At 49.1% G+C, this 20,764-nt stretch overlaps 1 protein-coding gene across 5 annotated transcripts in view; it reads left to right on the top strand.

Annotated features, from left to right (window-relative positions):
• The window catches only part of ARHGAP32 (Rho GTPase activating protein 32), a 139,754-nt gene that overhangs the window by 92,200 nt on the left and 26,790 nt on the right, over positions 1-20,764 (top strand). Inside the window, exon 1 of one of the 5 annotated variants that reach the window (XM_065697385.1) lies at positions 12,108-12,177. The exons of the other annotated variants lie outside the window; for them this stretch is intronic. The gene's annotated coding sequence lies outside the window, so the exon portion shown is untranslated. Of the gene's footprint in view, positions 1-12,107; positions 12,178-20,764 lie in introns of those variants that run through there. 5 annotated transcript variants of the gene reach the window in all.

A 20,764-nucleotide genomic window follows, 5' to 3' on the forward strand; every position in this document is an offset into this window, starting at 1 on the left:
GAATAATAGATCCTGTTTGGCTTCAGCAACACACGTGGTGGTGGATTTCCTCTTTCAGCCCTGGGAAGTGGCTGTTATGAGTTGATACCAAAAGCCCAGCTCCTATTAAAAGTGTTAAGTTGAAAGATATCACCAAGTCATGAGGCTGTCCCTGTTGACCTTCCCAGGTAGTTGTTGTGGGCATACAATTCAAGGCAAAAGTCCACTCTAGAGGAACACAGATGAGCTTTCGGATGTAAGGATTGCTAGAAGGAACGTCGACACTGGCTCTGCAGTCCTGCTCCGCTCTTCCTTTGCACCCAGAGTTGATGATACCATTCCTTTGTCGCATTATGCTTCCCATGATTCCCACCTTCGGACGTAACAGTGCTTCTGTGGTGGAGGCAGAAGTCTTAGAAGAGTCTTCCTTGGGTGCTACGGAGTTTGGCATGGGTCAGAAATGAGCTGCTGGAGCACCCGGAGCAGCTTAAAGAGCACTGCTGAGAAGTGGGATCTTTCCAGAGCTCACTAGGAATTGCATTGCTGGGATAGCACGGAAGAGCTTGTGTTTTCCTCATCCATATTCCGTGCATTTAGTATAGTCTATGGCTTAAACATATAAGGTAGTTCTCACACACTTAAATGTCCACATCCATGTTTTTCTCTCTTTAACTATATTTAAAACAGCGGATTGGCTTTTCCCAAGGAATAAGAGACTTCTCTCAAAGGAACCACTTGGAGCTTTTGTCCTTACTCGTCATTAGCAGAGTATTTCATCTAGAATCAATGTGATTTGGGCTTGATAAGAGGTACTTACGACATGCAAGCTGTGTTTTCTTCCATCCAGATGTGCAGGACATTTTGTATCTGCAGCGGAAAGCTCTTTGCCATGAAGGAATTTACAAACATAGAGCTCCTTGTGCTGTTCAGTTGTCCATAGGCTTGGCTGGGTTGAGGAATCTAATGAAAAGCAGATGGAAAGCAAAGAACTTCCTGCCCTGTGTTTTTATTATGATTTATAATGAGAGGGTTTGATTTGCAGAAGCGATGGGGACAGCATTTTAATAGAACCATAAACTACTGCAGTGGTCTGCAACAGGACAAATAATGACTGGAGTTCAAATGGAAACGAAACGCAGGGAATGGGAGGGGAAGGTTGGGTTGAAGTGCCAACTCTGCTCTTAGAAGCAGTATTTTCTTTGCTTTTAGACTCTAATGATAACTTCTTAGCCTAAATTATGATATTGAATTGATAGCTGATAGTTCAGAGCTAATCCCATTTACTGCGAATTCCAGTACTAGAATAAATGGAAGCAGCTCGTATTTCCTAATGGTTTTTGAAGAGATCCAGGATAAAGGTTGCATTTGAATTTCAGATACTCAGTGAGAAGAGAATCTCTTCAATATTCATTAGTAATAGAAAAAGCTCCTGTTTTTTCCTTCTCAGTGAACATCGGGGAATTGTCTGTAGCATGTGGCTGTGTTTACTCTGCTCATTCCCTTCTGTCCGTCTCTGGTTTGGTCTTTTCTGGGAATGATGTGTCTGTGTGTGTGCTCATCTTGTCCCCACTCATCATAGCTCACAGTCCCAGGCAGCATGTCTCAGCTATGTTTCGGTCCGTTCTTCCTCATAATCCGGGATATCCATAGCTTCTCAGTCTTGCTTAGGACAAAAGAATGACTAACCCCAGCAGCTCTGGCCAAATTCCTATCTCATCCATTCATTACATTTGGATTGAACAGGTAAATGTGCTCTTACGATACGCAGCTAAGGACACTTTAAAGGATACTTGTTAGTATTCCAAGCTTAATCCAGGTCAACACACCAAATACAACTAATCCACTGACCTTCAGGAGGATTGAAATCTAGGTCTGGACCAGGCAGCAGACTCTGTTCTGACTTCCTGAAGGCTCTGGTACAGTGCTGAAGGAGTGAATGTGAACTGCAAAGAGTGCAAACTGAGCTACATCCACTGTATTTAGAGCTATTGCAACCATGACAGACCCTTACGAGGTCATGCCTGGGTTGAAACAGGCCAGTTGCTAATCCCTGGGCATAAAAGGTTGTAGGTTTTCTTTTACATAAGAATAAAAAAGCATGAAGAATAAGGTACAGATAGGAGGTAGGTTCTCCAGTGGCCTGGGTTGAACAGTCATTGACACTGATGAGCGCATAATGTTTTAATCACTGGTTTTATAAAGAGAGATATATGTAATTAGTACCATTCTCCTTAATCTTATAGCAATGAACTAGTCGTTTGGTGTTCAACATGCAACTGTCTCATTAAAGCTTAATGAACTGAAGCTCTTACTGAGCCAAGTTAGGTCTCCATTTCCAGTGTGAGAGGAGACAGGGAATAAACATGCTGAAGGCCCCTAAATATAGCTCTCGATGCAGAAGACAGGACATGTGCTTTCAGTATTGACAGAGCTCAGGACCAGTCCTTCAAGTTATCTCCTGGGCTTTGTGTTTTCTCTCTTCCATTAAAACCAAAGCTCATCCTTGGGGCTGAGGCAGAGCTAAGTCTCTGCCTCCTCTGCAAGTAATGATTGTCAGGAAGAGCACCTTTAGTCACTAGGAAAACAGAGATCTGTGCCATTTCCTTTTTGCGTGGAATGCACAGCAAGATAAAGCATATTAGAGATAATAAAGATATTAAAATAGAGGAAAGCTGGGTGTGTAAGTTACCAAACCACACAAAATACACATTTACAAATCCGGGTGTTGTTTTCTTATGGAAGTGCTTGGCATTGTCCATTTGGACAAAGAAGTCTTCCAGCCCTGTTCCTGACCCCCCAAGGTACTTAAACATGGGCTTAACCATAAACACATGCTCAGCAGAGGGTGGAAGTAACACAGAGGAATCCCATGCTTCCCTGCCTTGCTCAGCAGGGATGGGCCTTGTGCTAAAGGTTCAGACATGCAACATGTTTGGGGGTATTTTTTGACCTGGGACACGCTGGCTGGGGAGTTGTTGGATCCTATGGAATTTCCAAAGCGTTTAGGGAATAAAGCACCAAACAGCGTGGAGGATTGGGGCTGAGCTTTGTGTGAAATGAGCCCATTTCAATGGGTGCGTGTTTTAACCAACTGTTTTGTTTCTTTCTTTCTTTTTTCGCTTACTCCTTCCCAGTCTCCCCTGCCCACGGAGCCCGTCCAGCGTCCTGGAGCTACTTCCCCCCTTGTACGTTCTCATTGATTCCTTTTTCCTTCTTTCACTCTTTCTCTCCCTTTCTCTCTCTTTCGTTAAGGATTACTGTTTTCCTCTGTACTTGCAGGTCCAGGTGCTCTGAAGGATATTTAGGGAAACCAAACCGATCCTTTAGTCTTACATGCCTTTTTAAAAGCTTAAAAAGAAATAAGCTGCCACATAGAGCAGGGGAACAAAGATATTTTAACTCCTTTCTGGAGGAGATGATAAAATCATTTGGAATGAATAAAACCAGAAGGGAAAGAAACTAAGCGCCAGGCAACCAAATGTCAGTTTGAAAGAAAGAGGGGATAAAAATGGGTGATGGAGAGGAATTAACTGTTGTAAACGACCTGCCAGGGTGGGGAGGCACTGGAAGAGGTTGCCCAAAGGAGTGATAAATGCCCCATCCCTGGCAGTGTTCAAGGCCAGGATGGACAGAGCCATGGGTGATATGGTCTAGTGTGAGGTGTCCCTGTCCACAGCAGGGGGTTGGAACTGGATGATCTGAAGGTCCTTTCCAACCCAAATCATTCTGTGATTCTAAAGTTTATTAGAACTTGAAAATCTTAGAAGCAAAGATTCCCCTTTAGGTTTTTTTTAAGCCCAGAAGATGCTACTTGAGCTCAGCATCCCCCAGTGCCCAAAGTGAAGCTGTTACGTGACTTACTTATTCACAGAGTCCTGCTTCACGGTGCCCTGGTCTTGTTTAGGTCCTGCTGGTGCTCATCTAACCTCACAGCAATGATCTGGTATGAGTAAAATCAGTGACTGTCTCCACAGATGTACCTTTTTTTCACACTAAAGGTCTCATTTACACTTATTGATTTCATACATCAGCCTTAAAACTGGATATGCAAATACTGTAGAGAGAGATAGATATAAAACTCAAAATGTGTAACATGCATATATATATATACACACACATGTATATATATATGTGCTTTCCCCATGCACATGTGCACTTCCAGCCTGTTGGCATAGAGACGTTGTGCTGGTAGCCTTCTAACATGGAAACAGGAACATGGTTCCTATTCCTGATGCTTCTTCCTAGAGAAGAATGTTATTTGACAGCAAACATCTTGTTTTGGAGCGCCTTACTCGGCATGTGCCAACATTATCAAATGATGTCCAGACAGAAAGGTAGAGACTTCAGAGAGGAAGGAGAGAACAGGGTTTGTGTTTCAGCTATAACTTCCAGTACCTACAGGGGATGACAGGAAACCTGGAGAGGGGCTTTGGACAAGGGCCTGTAGGGACAGGCCAAGGGGAATGGCTTGAACCTGCCCGAGGGGAGACTGAGCTGAGCTCTTAGGCAGAAGCTCTTCCCTGTGAGGGTGCTGAGGTGCTGGCACAGGGTGCCCAGAGAAGCTGTGGCTGCCCCATCCCTGGCAGTGCTCAAGGCCAGGTTGGACACAGGGGCTTGGAGCAAGCTGCTCCAGTGGAAGGGGTCCCTGCCCATGGCAGGGGTTGGAACTAGGTGAGCTTTAAGGTCCCTTCCAACCCAAACCAATCTGGGGTTCTGTGATACAGGAAGAGAGGACAGATATTTCTTCGGGTTTTCCCTTTTTTGTAGTTACGCTCCTTGAACCCATCAGTGATGCAATTCCTGTTAAGGATTAGTAGCAGTTAACTGCATATAATGAAGGCAGGGTTGGGCTTTTTGCCCTTTTTAACATGAAAACAAAGAACAGCCCCATTCCTGGTTATTTATAGCAGCGTGACAGCTTAGCATTCAGTCACCCTCCTCCTTGAGCCATTGTCGAGAAGGGAGACTTCAACCCCAGAGCAGCTACAGCATTTCTGCTCAAAGCTATAAGGCTTATTAGTGCTTCTGCTTGGTTTTCATGTCAGATTAATTTGTTTGGGCAGCCGTGTCCCTTTGTGAGTCATGGAATTGCACCAGGGACCAGAAACTTGAGTGGGGCTGTGCCCAGAGCCCTGCTACAGGGACCACGTGCCGCATCCCGCCCGTGCCCCAGCGCTTCTCTGTGGTCTGCGCTCGTGGTTCCTGTTTATAACGTTTCAGTCCACCAAAGGTCATGGCTGCAGCAGTGATTTAGGGAGGTACTTCATGTGTTTGTTTAGTGTGGAAGGTCCAAGGTCCTGCTCAGAGCTTGCCAGTGTTAGAGGGAAGTTACTTTCTGGGAGAAAGCTGGAATAGGCTTTGGACAAGGGCCTGTAGGGACAGGCCAAGGGGAATGGCTTGAACCTGCCCGAGGGGAGACTGAGATGAGCTCTTAGGCAGAAGCTCTTCCCTGTGAGGGTGCTGAGGCGCTGGCACAGGGTGCCCAGAGAAGCTGTGGCTGCCCCATCCCTGGCAGTGCTCAAGGCCAGGTTGGACACAGGGGCTTGGAGCAAGCTGCTCTATAGTGGAAGGGGTTGGAGCTGGATGAGCTTTGAGGTCCCTTCAACCCAAACCAGGCTGGGGCTCTGTGATTTCTCTAGCACTGTCTCTAGCTGCTGTCTCTGCAAATTGAATTGTTACGCTCCTGCTGTTTGTTCCAGGAGATACTTTAACTTTGTCCTTTCTCTTGCCTTCTGTCTGTCCCTTGTCCCTCTTCCCACCTGACCTTACTTACGTGCAGATTTGGAGATGGATAGTGTAAAGCCAGGCTCTGCGTATGTTACAGAGGCTCTGAACCACTCCCAGCCGAGCTCAGGTAGAGCCCATTGGTGTCCTAACCAAGTCTAACACTGTGTGTGATAGCAATAACCATTTACTAACACCCTAGGTTTGGTTACAGAAGCTAGATGTAGTTGAAATAGTTTATTATTCGTTTTATTTCTATTCCTGTCTGTTGGCTGGAAGAGCCAAGGGCTGCTTCTCAGAATCCACCTTCTCACAGGCAGGTTTTCCACAGGGGATTTCATTCAAGTCAATGAATCCAGATCTTAAAGAGTATGTTTAACACAAGTGGGCTTGGATTGCGAGTGTCTGCAGCATCAGGACTGTGTGACTCTTGGTCTCTGTATCCTAAATTACCTTCTTCGCCCCTGCAACTGCTGGATTTCTAAATATAGAGTGTTCTTCTCTTCCCAGGCTTTCAATTTGTGTCTCAGAAAGATATCTGCAAAGAGCGTGCCAAACCCCATTTGACCATGCTCTGTAGGAAAGAACTCGCTTGAATAAGAGAGAAATGTGGTTAAATCCTATAGTTTGATGGCAATGTAACGACCTTAATAGCAGAAAACAACTGTGTTGTGTTGTCTTTGTCATGACGACGTCGTTAGGGCTTTCCAGAACTAGCACTAGGTAAAATCAAAGTGCTCCAGTGGAGCTGAGCAATGAGATGTGTCTCGGGTATGTCTTAAGTACATGCCATGTACTTAACCAGTTTGATCCTCAGTTGTTGAGGGCTGTTTGACAACGGACATTTCAATTGGGGTGGTTTTGTTAAATCAGACCTGGACTTCAATTTTGCTGGAGCAAAGTGCTTTGGAAAAAGATGTAAGTGGAATTTTAAGAGAGGCTGAGCCGCAAACTGTGGAAGTTCTGTTTTCCAGAGGTCTGGATCAGGCCTTTAGAGTAAAGCAAAGTGTTTCTTGCATAGTGCTCAGGCAGTGCGTTGTCCTCTCATGTCCCTCTGTTTCATCCAGTCCTTTCATCCTGTGGTTGCAATGCATTTGCAGGGTAGCTACCTGTCACAGAGATCACCCCAGTCTGTTCTGTGGGTAAAAGGAATTGTTTAGTGGCTGGCTGGTACGGAAGTGATGCTGAGAAAGGCAGGCAGCGCTCCCTCGGGTCCTGCTGTCCACGATGCTGGGTTTACGTTTCATTGCATCTTGGATACATTAGGAATGCCAAACTTCGTCTTCCATAATTATGTTGCATTGCTTCTTGCTTTCAGTGCAAGAAATGCTGAGAAAGTGCTTATTTAACCCGAATTGCTCCAGTAATTACCTGGTTGTAAGAGAAGGGGATTTATTGCAGTGACTGAACACAACTCTTAACGTGTTCTATTGCAGTGGTTTTAGTCTTCTTAGGTCTTCAAATTCATGCACAGAATGGTACCAATCAGAACAGCAGCAGCGTTTTCCTCTTGGTTCTTCATTCCCTTGGAGTCTTCCTTTCTCCTTGCTCTCCCTCCTTTCTTTAAAGTGATTCTTCCCCCTGCTTTTTTTCCTCCTTCCCATTTTTTGGCTGAGCTAGAAAGGGACAAGGACCGTGGGCTGATCTGTGGAAACGCTGCTATATACAGGATGCATCTGGTCCTCTCTGAAAGTCACACCATCAAATCTGTGATTCTGCTGGAGAAGTATGGGTTTGAGAGAACAGCTCCCTCGAGCCTGTGTGCCGGGAACACATAAGCGATTGAAACTCTAAATGACAGACACTGTATTCACCAGGCACGGAAGCATGGGTAGGTATGATGAGCATCCCAACTGCACAGTGTATGTGCTGCCCTGGGTCCTACAAAATCAGGGTGCCCAGAGAAGCTGTGGCTGCCCCAGCCCTTGCAATGTTCAAGGCCAAGTTGGACACAGGGGCTTGGAGCAACCTCTTGACTATAAGAACATGTTTTTCTGTGCAACTTGCTTTTGGATTCAGCCTTCAGCAGCGTATCTGAAATACTCTTCCTGACCACCTAAATGAAGCCAGTAAATCTTGGTATAAGTGAGGGATGAGCAAGAATTTGAAGTATTTCAAGGCAGTTCCTAAGGATACACAGCATTAGGAAGTCAATGTATTTTTTGTCTCCTTCTTAATCCTTTAATCCTTTACCAGTGCAGATGTTTTCTGCACTGACAGCAGGAGGGAGAACCAAGCCTTCATTTTGGCAGGGTTTTTAAGCGCCATGGTTGTGGTTCTTACCCACAGACTCTGTGGAGTTGGTGGTGGTGTTTGTAGCCAATGGAGCATTTGCAGTGTGAACAGATGAGGTATTTTTGGAACACTTCCTAGGTGCTATGGAAACACGTCTGGATGGTTATCGGGTACTTGAGAGCAAACTGGTTGATGTTTTCTTCAAGAAGCCTGGATGGGAAAGTCTGGAGTTGCCCATAGGAGAGAAGGGATTTGGGGATTACTGATGGGTCCAGGGTCAGAGGCAGAGGAAGCTCGGCAGGGCAGGAGATCCATAGTTTGGAGAAGACCAGGAGAGAGTCTGGACTAAACCTAAAGGGCATCTGCAGTGATGAGGAGGAGTTTCCTCACTTCAGGAAGTGCTCAGGTGTGCACAGTAGTTATTGCACATGAGCATTGCCTTGCACTAGTGCAAACTGAACAAGGTGATTGTGGGCTTCTTTGTACAGGACCAAGTGGTGAACATCAGTGAATGCGACCTTGGGCTCCAACCCCAGGCCAGGTTTGCACTCGTGCCTTTCCTGGCACAGCTGTGGATATGGAAAAGGTCACATCAGAGCTGGTACAGCCAAAAATACCCCCCTAAGGACCCAGCTGCAGTGTACGCACGGCCAGAAGAGTCCCTTTGCTAGCTTAGGCTGTGGCGGAGCTCTGCCAGTTGGGAAGCATCTCCATCAGCACATCCCGCATCTCCACTGGGAGGCACTACCGGTGTAACCACAGCATTGGAAACCACGTGGAGCCTCCTCAAGTGCAAGGAAACACAGATGGCAGGACAAGACAGATTAATTTCTGCATTCCCTGTAGACTTCTTCTTTGTGCAGGCTCACTCTCCCCACTGAGGCTTTCTGAAGAAGCTGAACCCATGGGCTTCAGGCTTCAAGTGTTTTTACAGGCAATTTTATGGCAAATCCTGGCCATGTTTCCTGGAGGAATTATAATTGGGAAAGAAAGCGTGGTGTATGGCTCTGTATGCCTGAGTTCAGAAATAATTACATAGCTCCATGGATTGTGTAGGTAAAAAGAGCCATATTCATCTTTCCGTTACGGAATCCTTCATGCCTCACCTCTTTGCAGAGTTTTGGTGGAGAGTCCACCAGCATAGGATGGCTGGTTGGGAAGCCAAGTGGTAAAGCATGGCTGAGCACAGGGGTGTTCGAGGCACTGATGTGCTGTTAATAAGGCCAGCTTCCCTTTCACATGTTCTGTGCTGCTTTCTCACTCTGCCTGCTCTTCACTTACTCAGGTTGGAGGGGTTGTTATTTTTAAACTAGATGTTTTTTCCCTTTAACACAAGCTCTGTCGAAATAGGACCTAACTCTAATAATAGTTGGCTTGAGCACAACTCCGCAGTTACGCTAAGAGCTTGGAAATCGTGGCAAAAGGTGGTTTGTTCTGCTCTGCTTTCCTCCTGGATAATCCTGCAGATCAGTGTGGGAGCCAGGCTGTGGCTGAAAAACATTCTCATAGAATCCCAGCCTGGTTTGGGTTGGAAGGGACCTTAAAGCTCATCCAGCTCCAACCCCTGCCACGGGCAGGGACCCCTTCCACTGGAGCAGCTTGCTCCAAGCCCCATCCAACCTGGCCTTGAGCACTGCCAGGGATGGGGCAGCCACAGCTTTAAAGCCATTTCCTACAGGCCTGGCCCTACGTGCCCTTGTGAAAGGTCCACACTGGCAAATCCCTGTGTTTGGCTTTCGCAGAAGGCCTTGGATTGGGCACAGCTATGGTGTCTACTGGGGTCATGTAGAAATGGATCTCCTCCAGCAGCAAGGCAAGAGCATCCCTGCCCCTCTCTGCTTCTCCATCCTTCTCTGTCATCCCTCCTTGTCTTCCCCTCTCCCTGGTAGTGAATTCAATACCTGCAAAGGGCAGCTCCCAACATTACAGTGGATTCTAGGACTCGCTTTGCTAGCTCGTGAATCAGCCTGGCTCTGTGATTAATGCACAAGTCTTTGGTGATCAGAAGTTTCATCTGCCGGATTTCGTTTAGGAGCTGGTCTCCATGCCGTGCTCATTCTTCTTCAGCGTTTAATCCTGTGACTGCAGTTGGAAGCTTGCTGCAAATTCTTTGTCTTGTTCTCACGGGAACTGCTTTTGCTGAAGGAAAGGCAAGTAAAAGGCTTCTATTACCTGCTTGGCTGTGCATCACCTCGGTCCTGACTCTGGGTTTGCCTTTGTAAATGCACTATTTGGACTTGCAGACCTGGAGAGCCATGGCAGACCATGGCTACATCCACCCCAAGAACAGGTCACCACCTGGCTGTCCAGGTACCCTGTGACAAGGTGATTCCTTTCTGTCCAGCCCGGTTTCTGTGAGCCCTGTGAATGGAATCACATCACTTTGATGATGTGCCAGGACAGTCTATTGCATGGTGTGCTGTTCTGTTGGGGTTTCTTTAATCTCTGAGCCTGCTTTCGTCTATAATCCCGGTTTCTCCCCAAACCCCTTTATTTAAGAAGGGGGGCTGTTTATTGGGGGGGGGGGGGGGTCTTTTTATGTGTTTTGAGAGCATTTGAGTGCAGGATGCCAGGTTGGACAGAGCCTTGGTCAACTTGGGCTAGTGTGAGGCCTCCCTGCCCATGGCAGGGGCTTGGAACTGGATGATCTTAAGGTCCTTTCCAACCCAAACCAGTCTGGGATTCGATGACAAATCGAGCTGAGTAAGACTCAGCACTGAAAAATACCGGCTGCCTGACTTCTAATAATGGGTTGAGGCTTCCTGCAGCGGTTGAATCTGCAAAACCAGGCTATATTAATAACAGTTGTAGGCCCTCTGCCTTCCCAGGGCTGAACCAAGCAGGATAGCTTAAAACGATGCAGGGCAAAGCCTGTGAGCTCCCGAGCAGGAGTCACGTCCCCGTGGTGATGTGCACACGCTCCTCAGTGTGATGCCGTGCTGTGCCGAAGGCAGAGCTGCCGTTTCCAGGTGTGGAAGAGCCGCATCTCTGGTTGCTCAGGTTTCGTTCCGTAAAGAAGGATGTTTTGGGACAAACACAAAGTGTTTTCCTTTACAGGAAGCCAGGTGCAGGTGGGGCAAGGTGTGCCATTGTACACCAGGTAGTAAGGCAGCTCCTCAAGCACTGCTGATCATCATGCAACCAGTGTCGAGGTTTCTACCTTTGAGCTTGTTGTCTGTGTCTTTCGTGTGTCGATTGGGAAGAGCATGGTTTCTGTGCTGTTCATTCCCTCTCTGTGTTGGGATAGCACCACCTTTTATCCATAGGTTTGAGAGGAAGAACGTTCCTGGCATGGGCGTTTGTATCAGGAGGAAGGGGTTGCATTCAGAACTGGGTTTGGGAGTCATGCGTGGCTGCTGAGGAGAAAAGCGATGTGGTAGCGTGATCATTGTCCAAGCACAGCACGGCCGGTGATAAATCCAGTGTAATGGGCAGCTGGAGAAGGGGCACTGTTTGGAGATGACAAGTCTGAGAATAACCCATTTGCTGGAGGAGAAGCTGCGAGCACGGCAAGGAAGGAGCTGTACCCTCCTCAGCAGCAGCTGTATTTAGTCCGCAAGCACGGAATAAACGTGGGTAAGGCAGGAAGGTTCGTCCCAGGTTTCCTGGAGCCCGGTGACCAGCTTGGCTTGTGTCCCTGCTGCGGGGTGGCCGAGCAAGTGATGGTCAAGCCGAGCCACGGCCTGCTCTGCTCCCTGCCCCGGAGCACGGTGCGCTGGTGCACGGGTCACTGTGCAGCGAGCTGTGTCCTTTGCCTTTGGTTTTAAGGGCAGAGCTCCTGGAGCTTTGAGCTGAGGGGGGTTCTGTTGCATCTGGTCAGCGCGGCCACGAACTGCTTGTTGATGGCCGCTCAGGGCGGGGATGGGTGAGAGAAGAGGCCGATCCGTGCCCGCAGCAGGGGCTGGCGTGGGTGATGCTGAGGGGAACCAGGGCTGTGTTTGCCCCCCCGGCCCCAGGAGGCCGAGCAGGGTCCGGGGGCAGCGCCGCTCCTCCGGAGCCGGCGTCGAGGGAGGCACCTGCGGGAGGTGGAGCCGGGCGGTGGGGCCGGCTCGGCCGGGGAGGGGCCTGGCAGAGCCGCAGAGGCGGTGAGCGCCCGGCGCACCGCACCGCACCGCACCGCACCGCCGGGGAGGGAAGAGCCGAGCCGAGCCGGGCCGGGCCGGGCCGTCCGCGGCTGCACCCCTCGGTGCGGGGAGCGCGGCCCCTCCGCGGGCGCGGACAGCGGCGGAGCGGCTGACGGTAGGAGCGGGTTTCTTATCCCCCACCTCCCGGCCCGGCGTCGGGTGAGACCCGCGGTGTGTGCTCGGGCTCCTGCGCCCACTTGTTGCTTCGTGCCTGTTTCATGCGCGGGTGCGGAGGGCGATGTTGGGGGGGGGGGGGAAGAGGCGGTTTGGGACCCCGTGCGCCCGGCAGTGGGCATTGGGCTCTCCTTCGACCGAAGGGTGATGGGGGAAACGCCGTGTGCTTCCCCCCCTCCCCGTGCTCATGGACTTGTTCCGCCGATCCCCGGCTCCAGGTTTCGATTGCGCCTCTCCCCTCGCTAGGTCCGTAGTTGTAAACTGGTTTATTGGACTTGCTGCAGGGTGTGTAGCAAGCCGGAGCTCGTAAAGGGAGCCTCCTGCACGGCTGGGATGGGGTGTGAGGATCCCCCCCCCCCCCATATCCCAAGGGAGAAGGGATTCCAGCTTGCGTGCCCCTGTGAGAGCAGGGCTCCCTGCTCCCATTTAGACCCAGCTGACAGATGGGAACGGCTGGAATCTCCATTGCGATGGCTTTTTGCACATCGCTTCTTCCCCCCCCCCCCCCCCCACTGGCACTCGGAGGACATAGGATGCATTCCTAGGCATTCCTCATTCTGTTGTTCGGGAGAAGGGGGCTTCCTGTTTAAAAACGCCAATCCTTTGTTTGCTGGAGCCCCGGGGCAGCGAATGCCACGCTGGGGAAAATAACATTCCCAGGGAGAGCAGTTACTGGGATCATAGGAGGCATTTTGCCTTGTCTGTTCCCATTGGATCATAAAACCTCCTAGAAGCTCCAGTCCCTTTGAAAGGCTGAACGCCCCGCAGGAGCTTATTCTTTATGACAGAGAAGGCAGGAGGCCTCCCCTTTCCACTCTTCCCTGACCTCCTTTGTTCTGGGCACCACACAGGAATGATAAAAGAGCCTGATTTGGAATCGAAGCTCTTGCTGGTGAGATAAAGGAAGAGAATAAAGCAGGCGAAGCAACGCAATATCTGCATTCCTAAGTCTGAGAAAGCAGATTTCAAATCCCCAAACAGATTGGGCCCCATTTTCTTTTCCCATAAAGCTTTTGTATCCTTCTTTAGCTGCGTAAGGAGGACGTATGGGAAGATGCCATTTTCATCCTCTTTAAAGCTACTGATTCCTGCTGCTGCTGCTTCAAGTGACTCTAATGTGGACGAGGCTCATGCCTGTTGTCTTCAATAGTTTCCACTCCAGGTGCGTGAAATTGTGCTTCCAAAGGCAGAATGGTCTCGTGCAGGTGTTAATAGCTAAAGTCTAAATCACTCAGGAAGTCAGGATTGTGACTACAAAGAACCAGAACGATACCGATCTCGGAAGAGGAGGTCACTGTGATTTGCAAGTAACTGGTCTGGGCTGTAAACAGCTGCCCTCTGGCTACTGAAAATGGAGATCAGCATCATCTGGGAGTGAAGGGATTGAGAGAGCAGCAGCAGCGCTACTTGTCCTACTGGCAGTGCCACATACTTCAGAGGAGTCCGTACTGAGGGTTGAGGTAATGGCTGCGCCGTGTGGCTTAAGAGAAGGGAGGTAGCGTGCTTTGACCCGAGCCTCCTCCTTATTCCAGCTGGATTGCTCATCTCCCTTCCTGGTGGGATGAAAAGTGGCTTTCCGGGGCCTTGCGTAAGAGCAGACACCCTCTCGCTCCAGGATCGGGCTCCATCTGCCAAACTCCTCATTATTCAACTTGTGTTGGCTGTTGATTCATGTCAGATCTCCTCTCATCACTCGCCTCCTCCCACCACCCAAGCTGGAGCGTGCTGCCGTGCAAAACTGGAGTAACTGGACTGCCGCAGTCACTCTGGTTATCCTGGTTCAGCTGATGGCAGGATGGGGCTGAAGCGTTGTGTTTGAGTGACTAGTGAAGGCTCCAGGCTGCGTGTGTGTGTCCAAAGCACTCGATGTCATTTGGGGTTGGCTTGGGTTACTGTCGAGCTTTTGGAAACTCTCCTATACTGATGGTAGCAGAAGTGGAAATGGTGTGGGTGAGGCTCAGCAGCGTCACTCAGGCTGTTGTAAAGCTTTTGAGCAAGGAAGGCTACTGCACGCAGCATGGTGTTTGAATAAGGCAGGGCAAAAAGGCAGTTAGCTTTGGGATTTCTGGCCTCTCTGAAGCCACGGCCGCTGTAGACAGGACAATGAATGTTTAGTGTGGATTGTATGAGAAGGAGGTTGGGGCCAGGCAGTAAGAAACTACATCTGTAAAGTTAGAATCACAGAATCCTATCCGGCAGCTCAAAGCAATCACCAACAGAGCACGGGCGGCATTTTCATCGCTGGCAACTGCTGAGGTGGCGGTCACCGAATGGGTTAGGTGGCAACCTGGCTCTTGGTTTTTCTCTCCTCTCTTCCTTATTTACAAGTATCTGTAGAGTACCTAATGCACAATTGCAGTACACAGTGTGAATGAAAGACATTCCAAGTGTCTTGCCCATTTCCTCCTAGGTCTGCATTTCCCAGTTTGCTCCCTTGTCTCCCAGTCCTGCTGCTGGTTTTGTCATCTGAGCTGCTGGTGCTGCTGCCTTGTGTGCTGCACGCCCTCATCTCTACTCTCTATTGGCCTCTGATAACTTATTCCCCATCTAGTATCCTTGTGTCATGTACCTGAAGCCCATCCCTGCTGCATCATCACAGGACTGCAGTCAGCGCTGCTTTTTTGTCCCAAATAGGATTCAAATATGTCGATAGCATTACTAGACTGAACTTGTCAGGTCCCTTTGGAACCTCTTTCCCAGTTAGCCTTCAGCTGACTGATTTCCATCTCCTAACCATAGACTGCTTCCATCAGAGTAGGTGCACTGCGGGGAGTTAATGCAGAGATGTCCCATGATCTAGGAGGCCAGGTTGTATTATCTGATGGCCTTAGAGTCTCTGAAGAGATCAGACATGTCTTTAACCTGGAAAATATCACAGATTTCTTGGTATCAGACTTCCCTAGCTGTAGGTACATGACATATCTAACTCACCTCGTGGTTATCATTCTTACCCCATTATAAATACTCAGCAAATTTGACAATGAGGGGCACGGAAAGAAGTTTTGCCATTGTAAATAGTGCCTGGTTTTTGCCTGCATTCACATAAAGGAACTTTCTCTACACGCTTCAGGCTGTACGTACTCCTTGTGTGTGTCCTTACAGATGTGTGCTTTGAGTTAAATCAGTGGTGCTGAAAGGAATCAGTGCTGCTGGTGAGAAGCGGTTGAATTTGCAGCCGCCTGCCTCTGGAGGAGGACTGATTAGACCCAAATGAAGCAGAACCTGACAGAGGCTCTGCATGGAAAAGCACCGAGTGAGTTGCCAAAGCCGGTCCATCTCCAGCTAACCAGAATAAGCCAGTTCTCCAGCTTGAGCCGAAGGCTGATGTTGGCAAGGATGAGGGGGAGCTGCTCTTCTGAGGAGATGATTGCTTCCAGATGCTGCCCAAAGCATGGCCCCAGAAGCTTGGGCAGATGCAAGGATGAGCTCTTTGCTACTAGACTGTAAGAACAGCACCGTCACTTACTGCTTTACTCTCCATGTGCATGGTGATAGCTGGAAATCTGTGCCGCTTCTTTCCATCATAGTTAGTTTGAATGGTTTTTATCTAATGCCATTTAATCACCTTTAACCTGTTTCATGACTACTTCTAACACAAAGGCCAGCTTTAACTGATGGCAGCCTGGCACGAGATAAGCACTGCGGCATCAAAGAGCATTTTCACTTCTCTATAGAGTAAATCAGTAAGCACACATTTATGAAGGTTATTTTTGATCCTCTTCCTGAAAACCTTTATGACCAGTGAGGGAGGCCGGTGCAGAGATGAGTGCAATTATGGATGTGGTGTTGGTTGGTCCTTCTTCAAACCCAGCCTCCTATTCAAGGACTGAAGGATGGTGCTCGGTGGCGCGTGGTTCCAGATTCTGGTTGGGATTTTAGGGCTGCATAAATAAGCTTCCAAAATAGAATGTGCCGTGGCAGGAGGAAGGGGAGGAAAATGTCTTGTTGCTAAGGAACATGACAGAGAACTGGGAGATGTGACTCAGTTCTTGGCTTCATGTAACTTCTCTTCAGGAAGATGTGGGTCCACAGAGCTTGTCTCTCTGCATGTGAAGCAGTGGGTATTTACTGAGGTTTTAAGAAGATGCTGTGTGGGGAACCAGTTGAACTCTGTCCACTCTCACACTTAAGTGTACTTCTGAGTGTCTGCAGCATCAGGAGCACGGGGAAATAGTGGCAAACCAACCCTGGCTTCTCACCTCCTGATTCCTCTTCTTCAATAGGGTCTGTTGCTGCTCTTTCTCCCTGTTTAATATTAGAGGAGGATGGATCCTGAAGGCCTAATAGCCTGGAAGGATGATAGCTTGACTTGCTGCGAATCTCTCTTCAAAGACGAGGGATTTGGCTTTTGGTTTGTAATACCTACCTGAAGCTTGTTCTATGCCATCCCCATGCCTTTCCCAGCTTCGATGTTGTGACTGGATGTCACAGGTTGGTTGTACCTTTTCAACTGTAGCAACCACATGTGTTCATGTTCCTGACCTTAGCACCACGCTCTTCTGACACGGCTGGGTTCTGGGGCCTGTAAAATCACTGCTAATAAGAAGAGAAACCCAGAATAAGAGAAACAAAGGTGGCCGTGTGTTGGGGCAGCACACCCCTCCAAGATGTTCTTTCCGAGTCAAAGTTTACTGACCCTGTATTAGGACGTGCTCTGTTGTCAGGTTCAAATCCAGCATATTAGTGATAGCAACACGAGATAAAGCAGGTGTTCTGTGTTTGTTTAGCATGGGTTCGGTCTCCCTTGGCAAAGTGTCCTGGGGGAAGCTGCCATTATCCTGTTCAAAATGCAGGACCATGCGCTGGATGGGCACCGAGCAAGCGCTTACCTTGCACCGTAAGTGTGCGAGACTTGAAACGTGTTTTGTTCTGGGAGCCGTTGTTTCATGGGGTTTTTCTTACTGAAAAGGGGAGGAAAATGCAAGCACAAGGTGATCTGGGGGACACAGGAAAGCTTCAGTTATTAAAAGGCTTCTCCTGTTTGTTTGCCAGGATTCAAAGCCAAGGAGTCAGTGCTCTTTTCAGAGAATCATGGAATGGTTTGGGTTGGAAGGGACCTTAAAGCTCACCCAGCTCCAACCCCTGCCACGGGCAGGGACCCCTTCCACTGGAGCAGCTTGCTCCAAGCCCCTGTGTCCAACCTGGCCTTGAGCACTGCCAGGGATGGGGCAGCCACAGCTTCTCTGGGCACCCTGTGCCAGCGCCTCAGCACCCTCACAGGGAAGAGCTCCTGCCTAAGAGCTCAGCTCAGTCTCCCCTCGGGCAGGTTCAAGCCATTCCCCTTGGCCTGTCCCTACGGGCCCTTGTCCCAAGCCCCTCTCCAGGTTTCTTGTTAGCCCCTCTAGGTACGTTCCTGACCTAACCCAGGAAGGACATACCGTGGCCAAGAGGAGCCATGCAAGTACCTTGAAGCTGATGCTGGCACATTTCTCCATGAGCAAGCTTCATAAAGTATATCCCAAAGTGCCTTTTCAGTCTGGGCATTAGGCTGAGCAGTTTGTGCCCTGCTTTTAATGAAGTAATTGTTATGTAATGGTTTTTATCAGAGCCAGGGGAATCTCAGGCTTCACTTCTACTACAAAAGCTTGGTGGTGGAACAGCAGCATGGCTTGATGGATCAGTGTTCTTCAGGGAGGTACAGACTATGGCAGCTGCCCAAACCCACAATAAACTACCTGGCACCAACCTTCCTTTTCCTTCCCTCCCTTCCCACCATATAAAGACGTTGTCCAGTGTAGTTATGTCGGCCAAGGGTGTGAGGTTTCTTCTCACTCCTAATAGACAGAGTCGTGCCAGCAAAGCTTCACAAGGAGTCCAGCCTCAGGTGAGGGGTTTTTGCAGCCAGTCTCACGATGGAGATGGAGAACTTGTTGTTGCTGCTTCAGGCCCTGTGATTTATCCAGACCCGAGGAAAATCAGCCCTTGGCTCTTCCAGGAAAGCCTCTGTTTCTTGGATTATAGTGGTTAAATCCCAAGTGGAAAGTAGTACGGATAAACGTTAGGATTTGTGTTGAGTTTTATTTGCCTTTCAGTTGGTAACTCTTGTCTCTGACTACAGCAACCGTTTAAAACTGCCCTGTAGGAATGCTGCTGCATCTGAATTTACTTCTGAATTCACCTGAATTTACTTCTAGGACCTTTGTTGAACGCCTCACATGGAGACACAAGCTGTGAATGGTTCAGATGTATCGTATCCCCGCTTCATTGGTGCTGCTAGTTTGGGGGTCAGAAAGCATTCCCCCTTTGCTTGCTGTTTGTTGGCAGGACAGCTTGTCCTTATCAGACACCTCCTGGCTTTTTTGATCTACTTTTCATTAACCTGTCAGCAAAGAGATGACTGCTTGGGTTGTCTTGATGTTCTCCTTTTCTCCCCCACCCAGGAGAGGCTGAACTCCTACCAGTGAATCATTCCTGCGTAGGTATAAAGCTCTGAAGTTGCTTTAGCCTGAGAAGCTCTCCTACAGAGCAGGCAGTGATTCAGAGGAGAGCAGTGCAGGCAACTGTTTAACCAAGGAACAATGCAAACTTGTGGACGGGCTGTGGATCAGGGTATTTCTGGCTATGGAACCTGTTCCGGCATTGCCCTGGCAGTGTTCTGGACACTGATGCAGAAAACAAGGGGATTATTTTAACCTGCACTGAGTGGCTTAAAGGCAGAACAGATTTATTGTGGTTTAGAACTCAGCTCTCCTTTCTGGTTCGTGATCAGTGCCAAGCAAAGTACATCTGTGCATCCTGGAGGTGCATCCCTTGCACCTTTTCCTGCATTGAGCAGCCAAGGTGACACCCAAAAGTCACTTGCTGTCCTGGTCACCAGCATTAGTGGGATTTCTGCAGTGCTTGGACTGCGTTTTTCTCCATTGGACTCATTTTTCATTATGTGGAATAAGATCCTCCACGAAGAACTGTGTGAGGAGTCTGTAAATGAACACCTTTGTATTACTCGTTGCTTCATTTGTCTCTTTATTTGACTGCTGTAAAAGCATCCATCTCAGACCTATCACCTCCAACTTTGACATTGCCCCAAGTCAGGATGAGACCCGCACTTGGGGGATGGCTGCTCCATCCCTGGCACTGTTCAAGGCTGGGTTGTATGGGGCTTGGAGCAAGCTGCTCTAGTGCAAGGTGTCCCTGCCCATGGCAGGGGTTGGAACTGGGTGAGCTTTAAGGTCCCTTCCAACCGGAACCAGTCTGTGAGCCTGTGATTTATTCTTGAGGAGGGCTGATAGGAGGTGATCAATGATCAGTTAAAGCCCCCATAGCCACAGCTGATGATGCTCAATGCTTGTGTTTGGTTAAGTGATTTGGAGTTGATGCAGACACGGGGTTTGTGGGAGATTTGAGGATTTCAGGTGTTCCGATGCATTTGGCTGCTGCAGATCGTGGTGGTGCCACATCCGAAAAGCAACGCTCTGCTCACACAGGTAGAAGCATGTTAAGGTCGTAAACAGAGGGACCACATCAATACCTGGTAAAACAGAAGGGGAAATACTCAGCTGTTTGAAGGGATTAAACCAACTTGAAGCCTATGGTATAATCTTGTTCCTGGGACAAGGTTTTTTGTGCTGGCTGCTTGAGGAATACCCTGCCTGCCGTAAGTCCCAGGTTTGCTGAGTCGCACTCCCAAAGCTGCTCCCTGCATTTCCAGCTGTGTGTGTTAGGGAGGCGCGGTGACCCTGAAGAGATGCCCCTTTGTCACCAGGGCTCTTCGCTGCTTCTGTGGTTTGTTTGAACCAGCCTCACTCTGCTGGACCCTGATGACAGGGCTCAGGGGGTTAATGCAGGTGAAATACGGGGTTGTCTTTCCTCCCTGGGATCGGAAACGGGAGATGGGGAGAGGGATTGCTGGTGCTGCCGGAGCCTTTACAACCTCCCAGAGCTGTAAAGGCTTCCTCACAAAGCAGCACAGCCCTTTCTACCCTGTGATTTGTTCTTTTCAATAGAGCTCTTCTGTTTTTACCTCCACCTACACAATAGCACTTTTGTTGGGGAGGCCTCTCCGCCTCGGGAAGAGAAGTTGACATCCAAGGGCATTGTGCTGCGTCCCATGGGAATGCTCAGCTTCTCCTTCCAGTCTGCATGGGGTTGTGTCATCCACTTCTGCCCTTTGTGACTCCCCGCATCCTTCCACTGTGGATTGTCCTCCTTAAGGGACTGCCTGGTGTTAACAGGGACCGATTGCACCAGTGTGGCAGTGCGGAGAGAAACGGAATGGGAGGTTTGGAGGGACAGCTCTCTTCCCTTTGTAGGCTTCTTGTATTTATTCTGGAGAGGATAAACTGCATCCCTTCAAGTCAGCTGCCTTAGTTTGCTGTTAAATCAAACAAAGACGGTAATGTTTTCATCTTGCAATGGCTTGAGGAGACTCGGAAAGCCCTGGAATGGAGCGTGCGTCCGCAGCTGCAGCGAGGGCCATTCACGCTGCAGGTGTGCTGGAAAGGGCACTCAGAGCCAAACGTCCTCCACGTTCCGATATTATTAGGCACTCGTTTGTTCTGGAGGCCCCTAAAACCACTCGAATGAGAGTA

The sequence above is a fragment of the Lathamus discolor genome, chromosome 17, assembly GCF_037157495.1.
Source record: "Lathamus discolor isolate bLatDis1 chromosome 17, bLatDis1.hap1, whole genome shotgun sequence".
Lineage (NCBI taxonomy): Eukaryota > Metazoa > Chordata > Aves > Psittaciformes > Psittacidae > Lathamus > Lathamus discolor.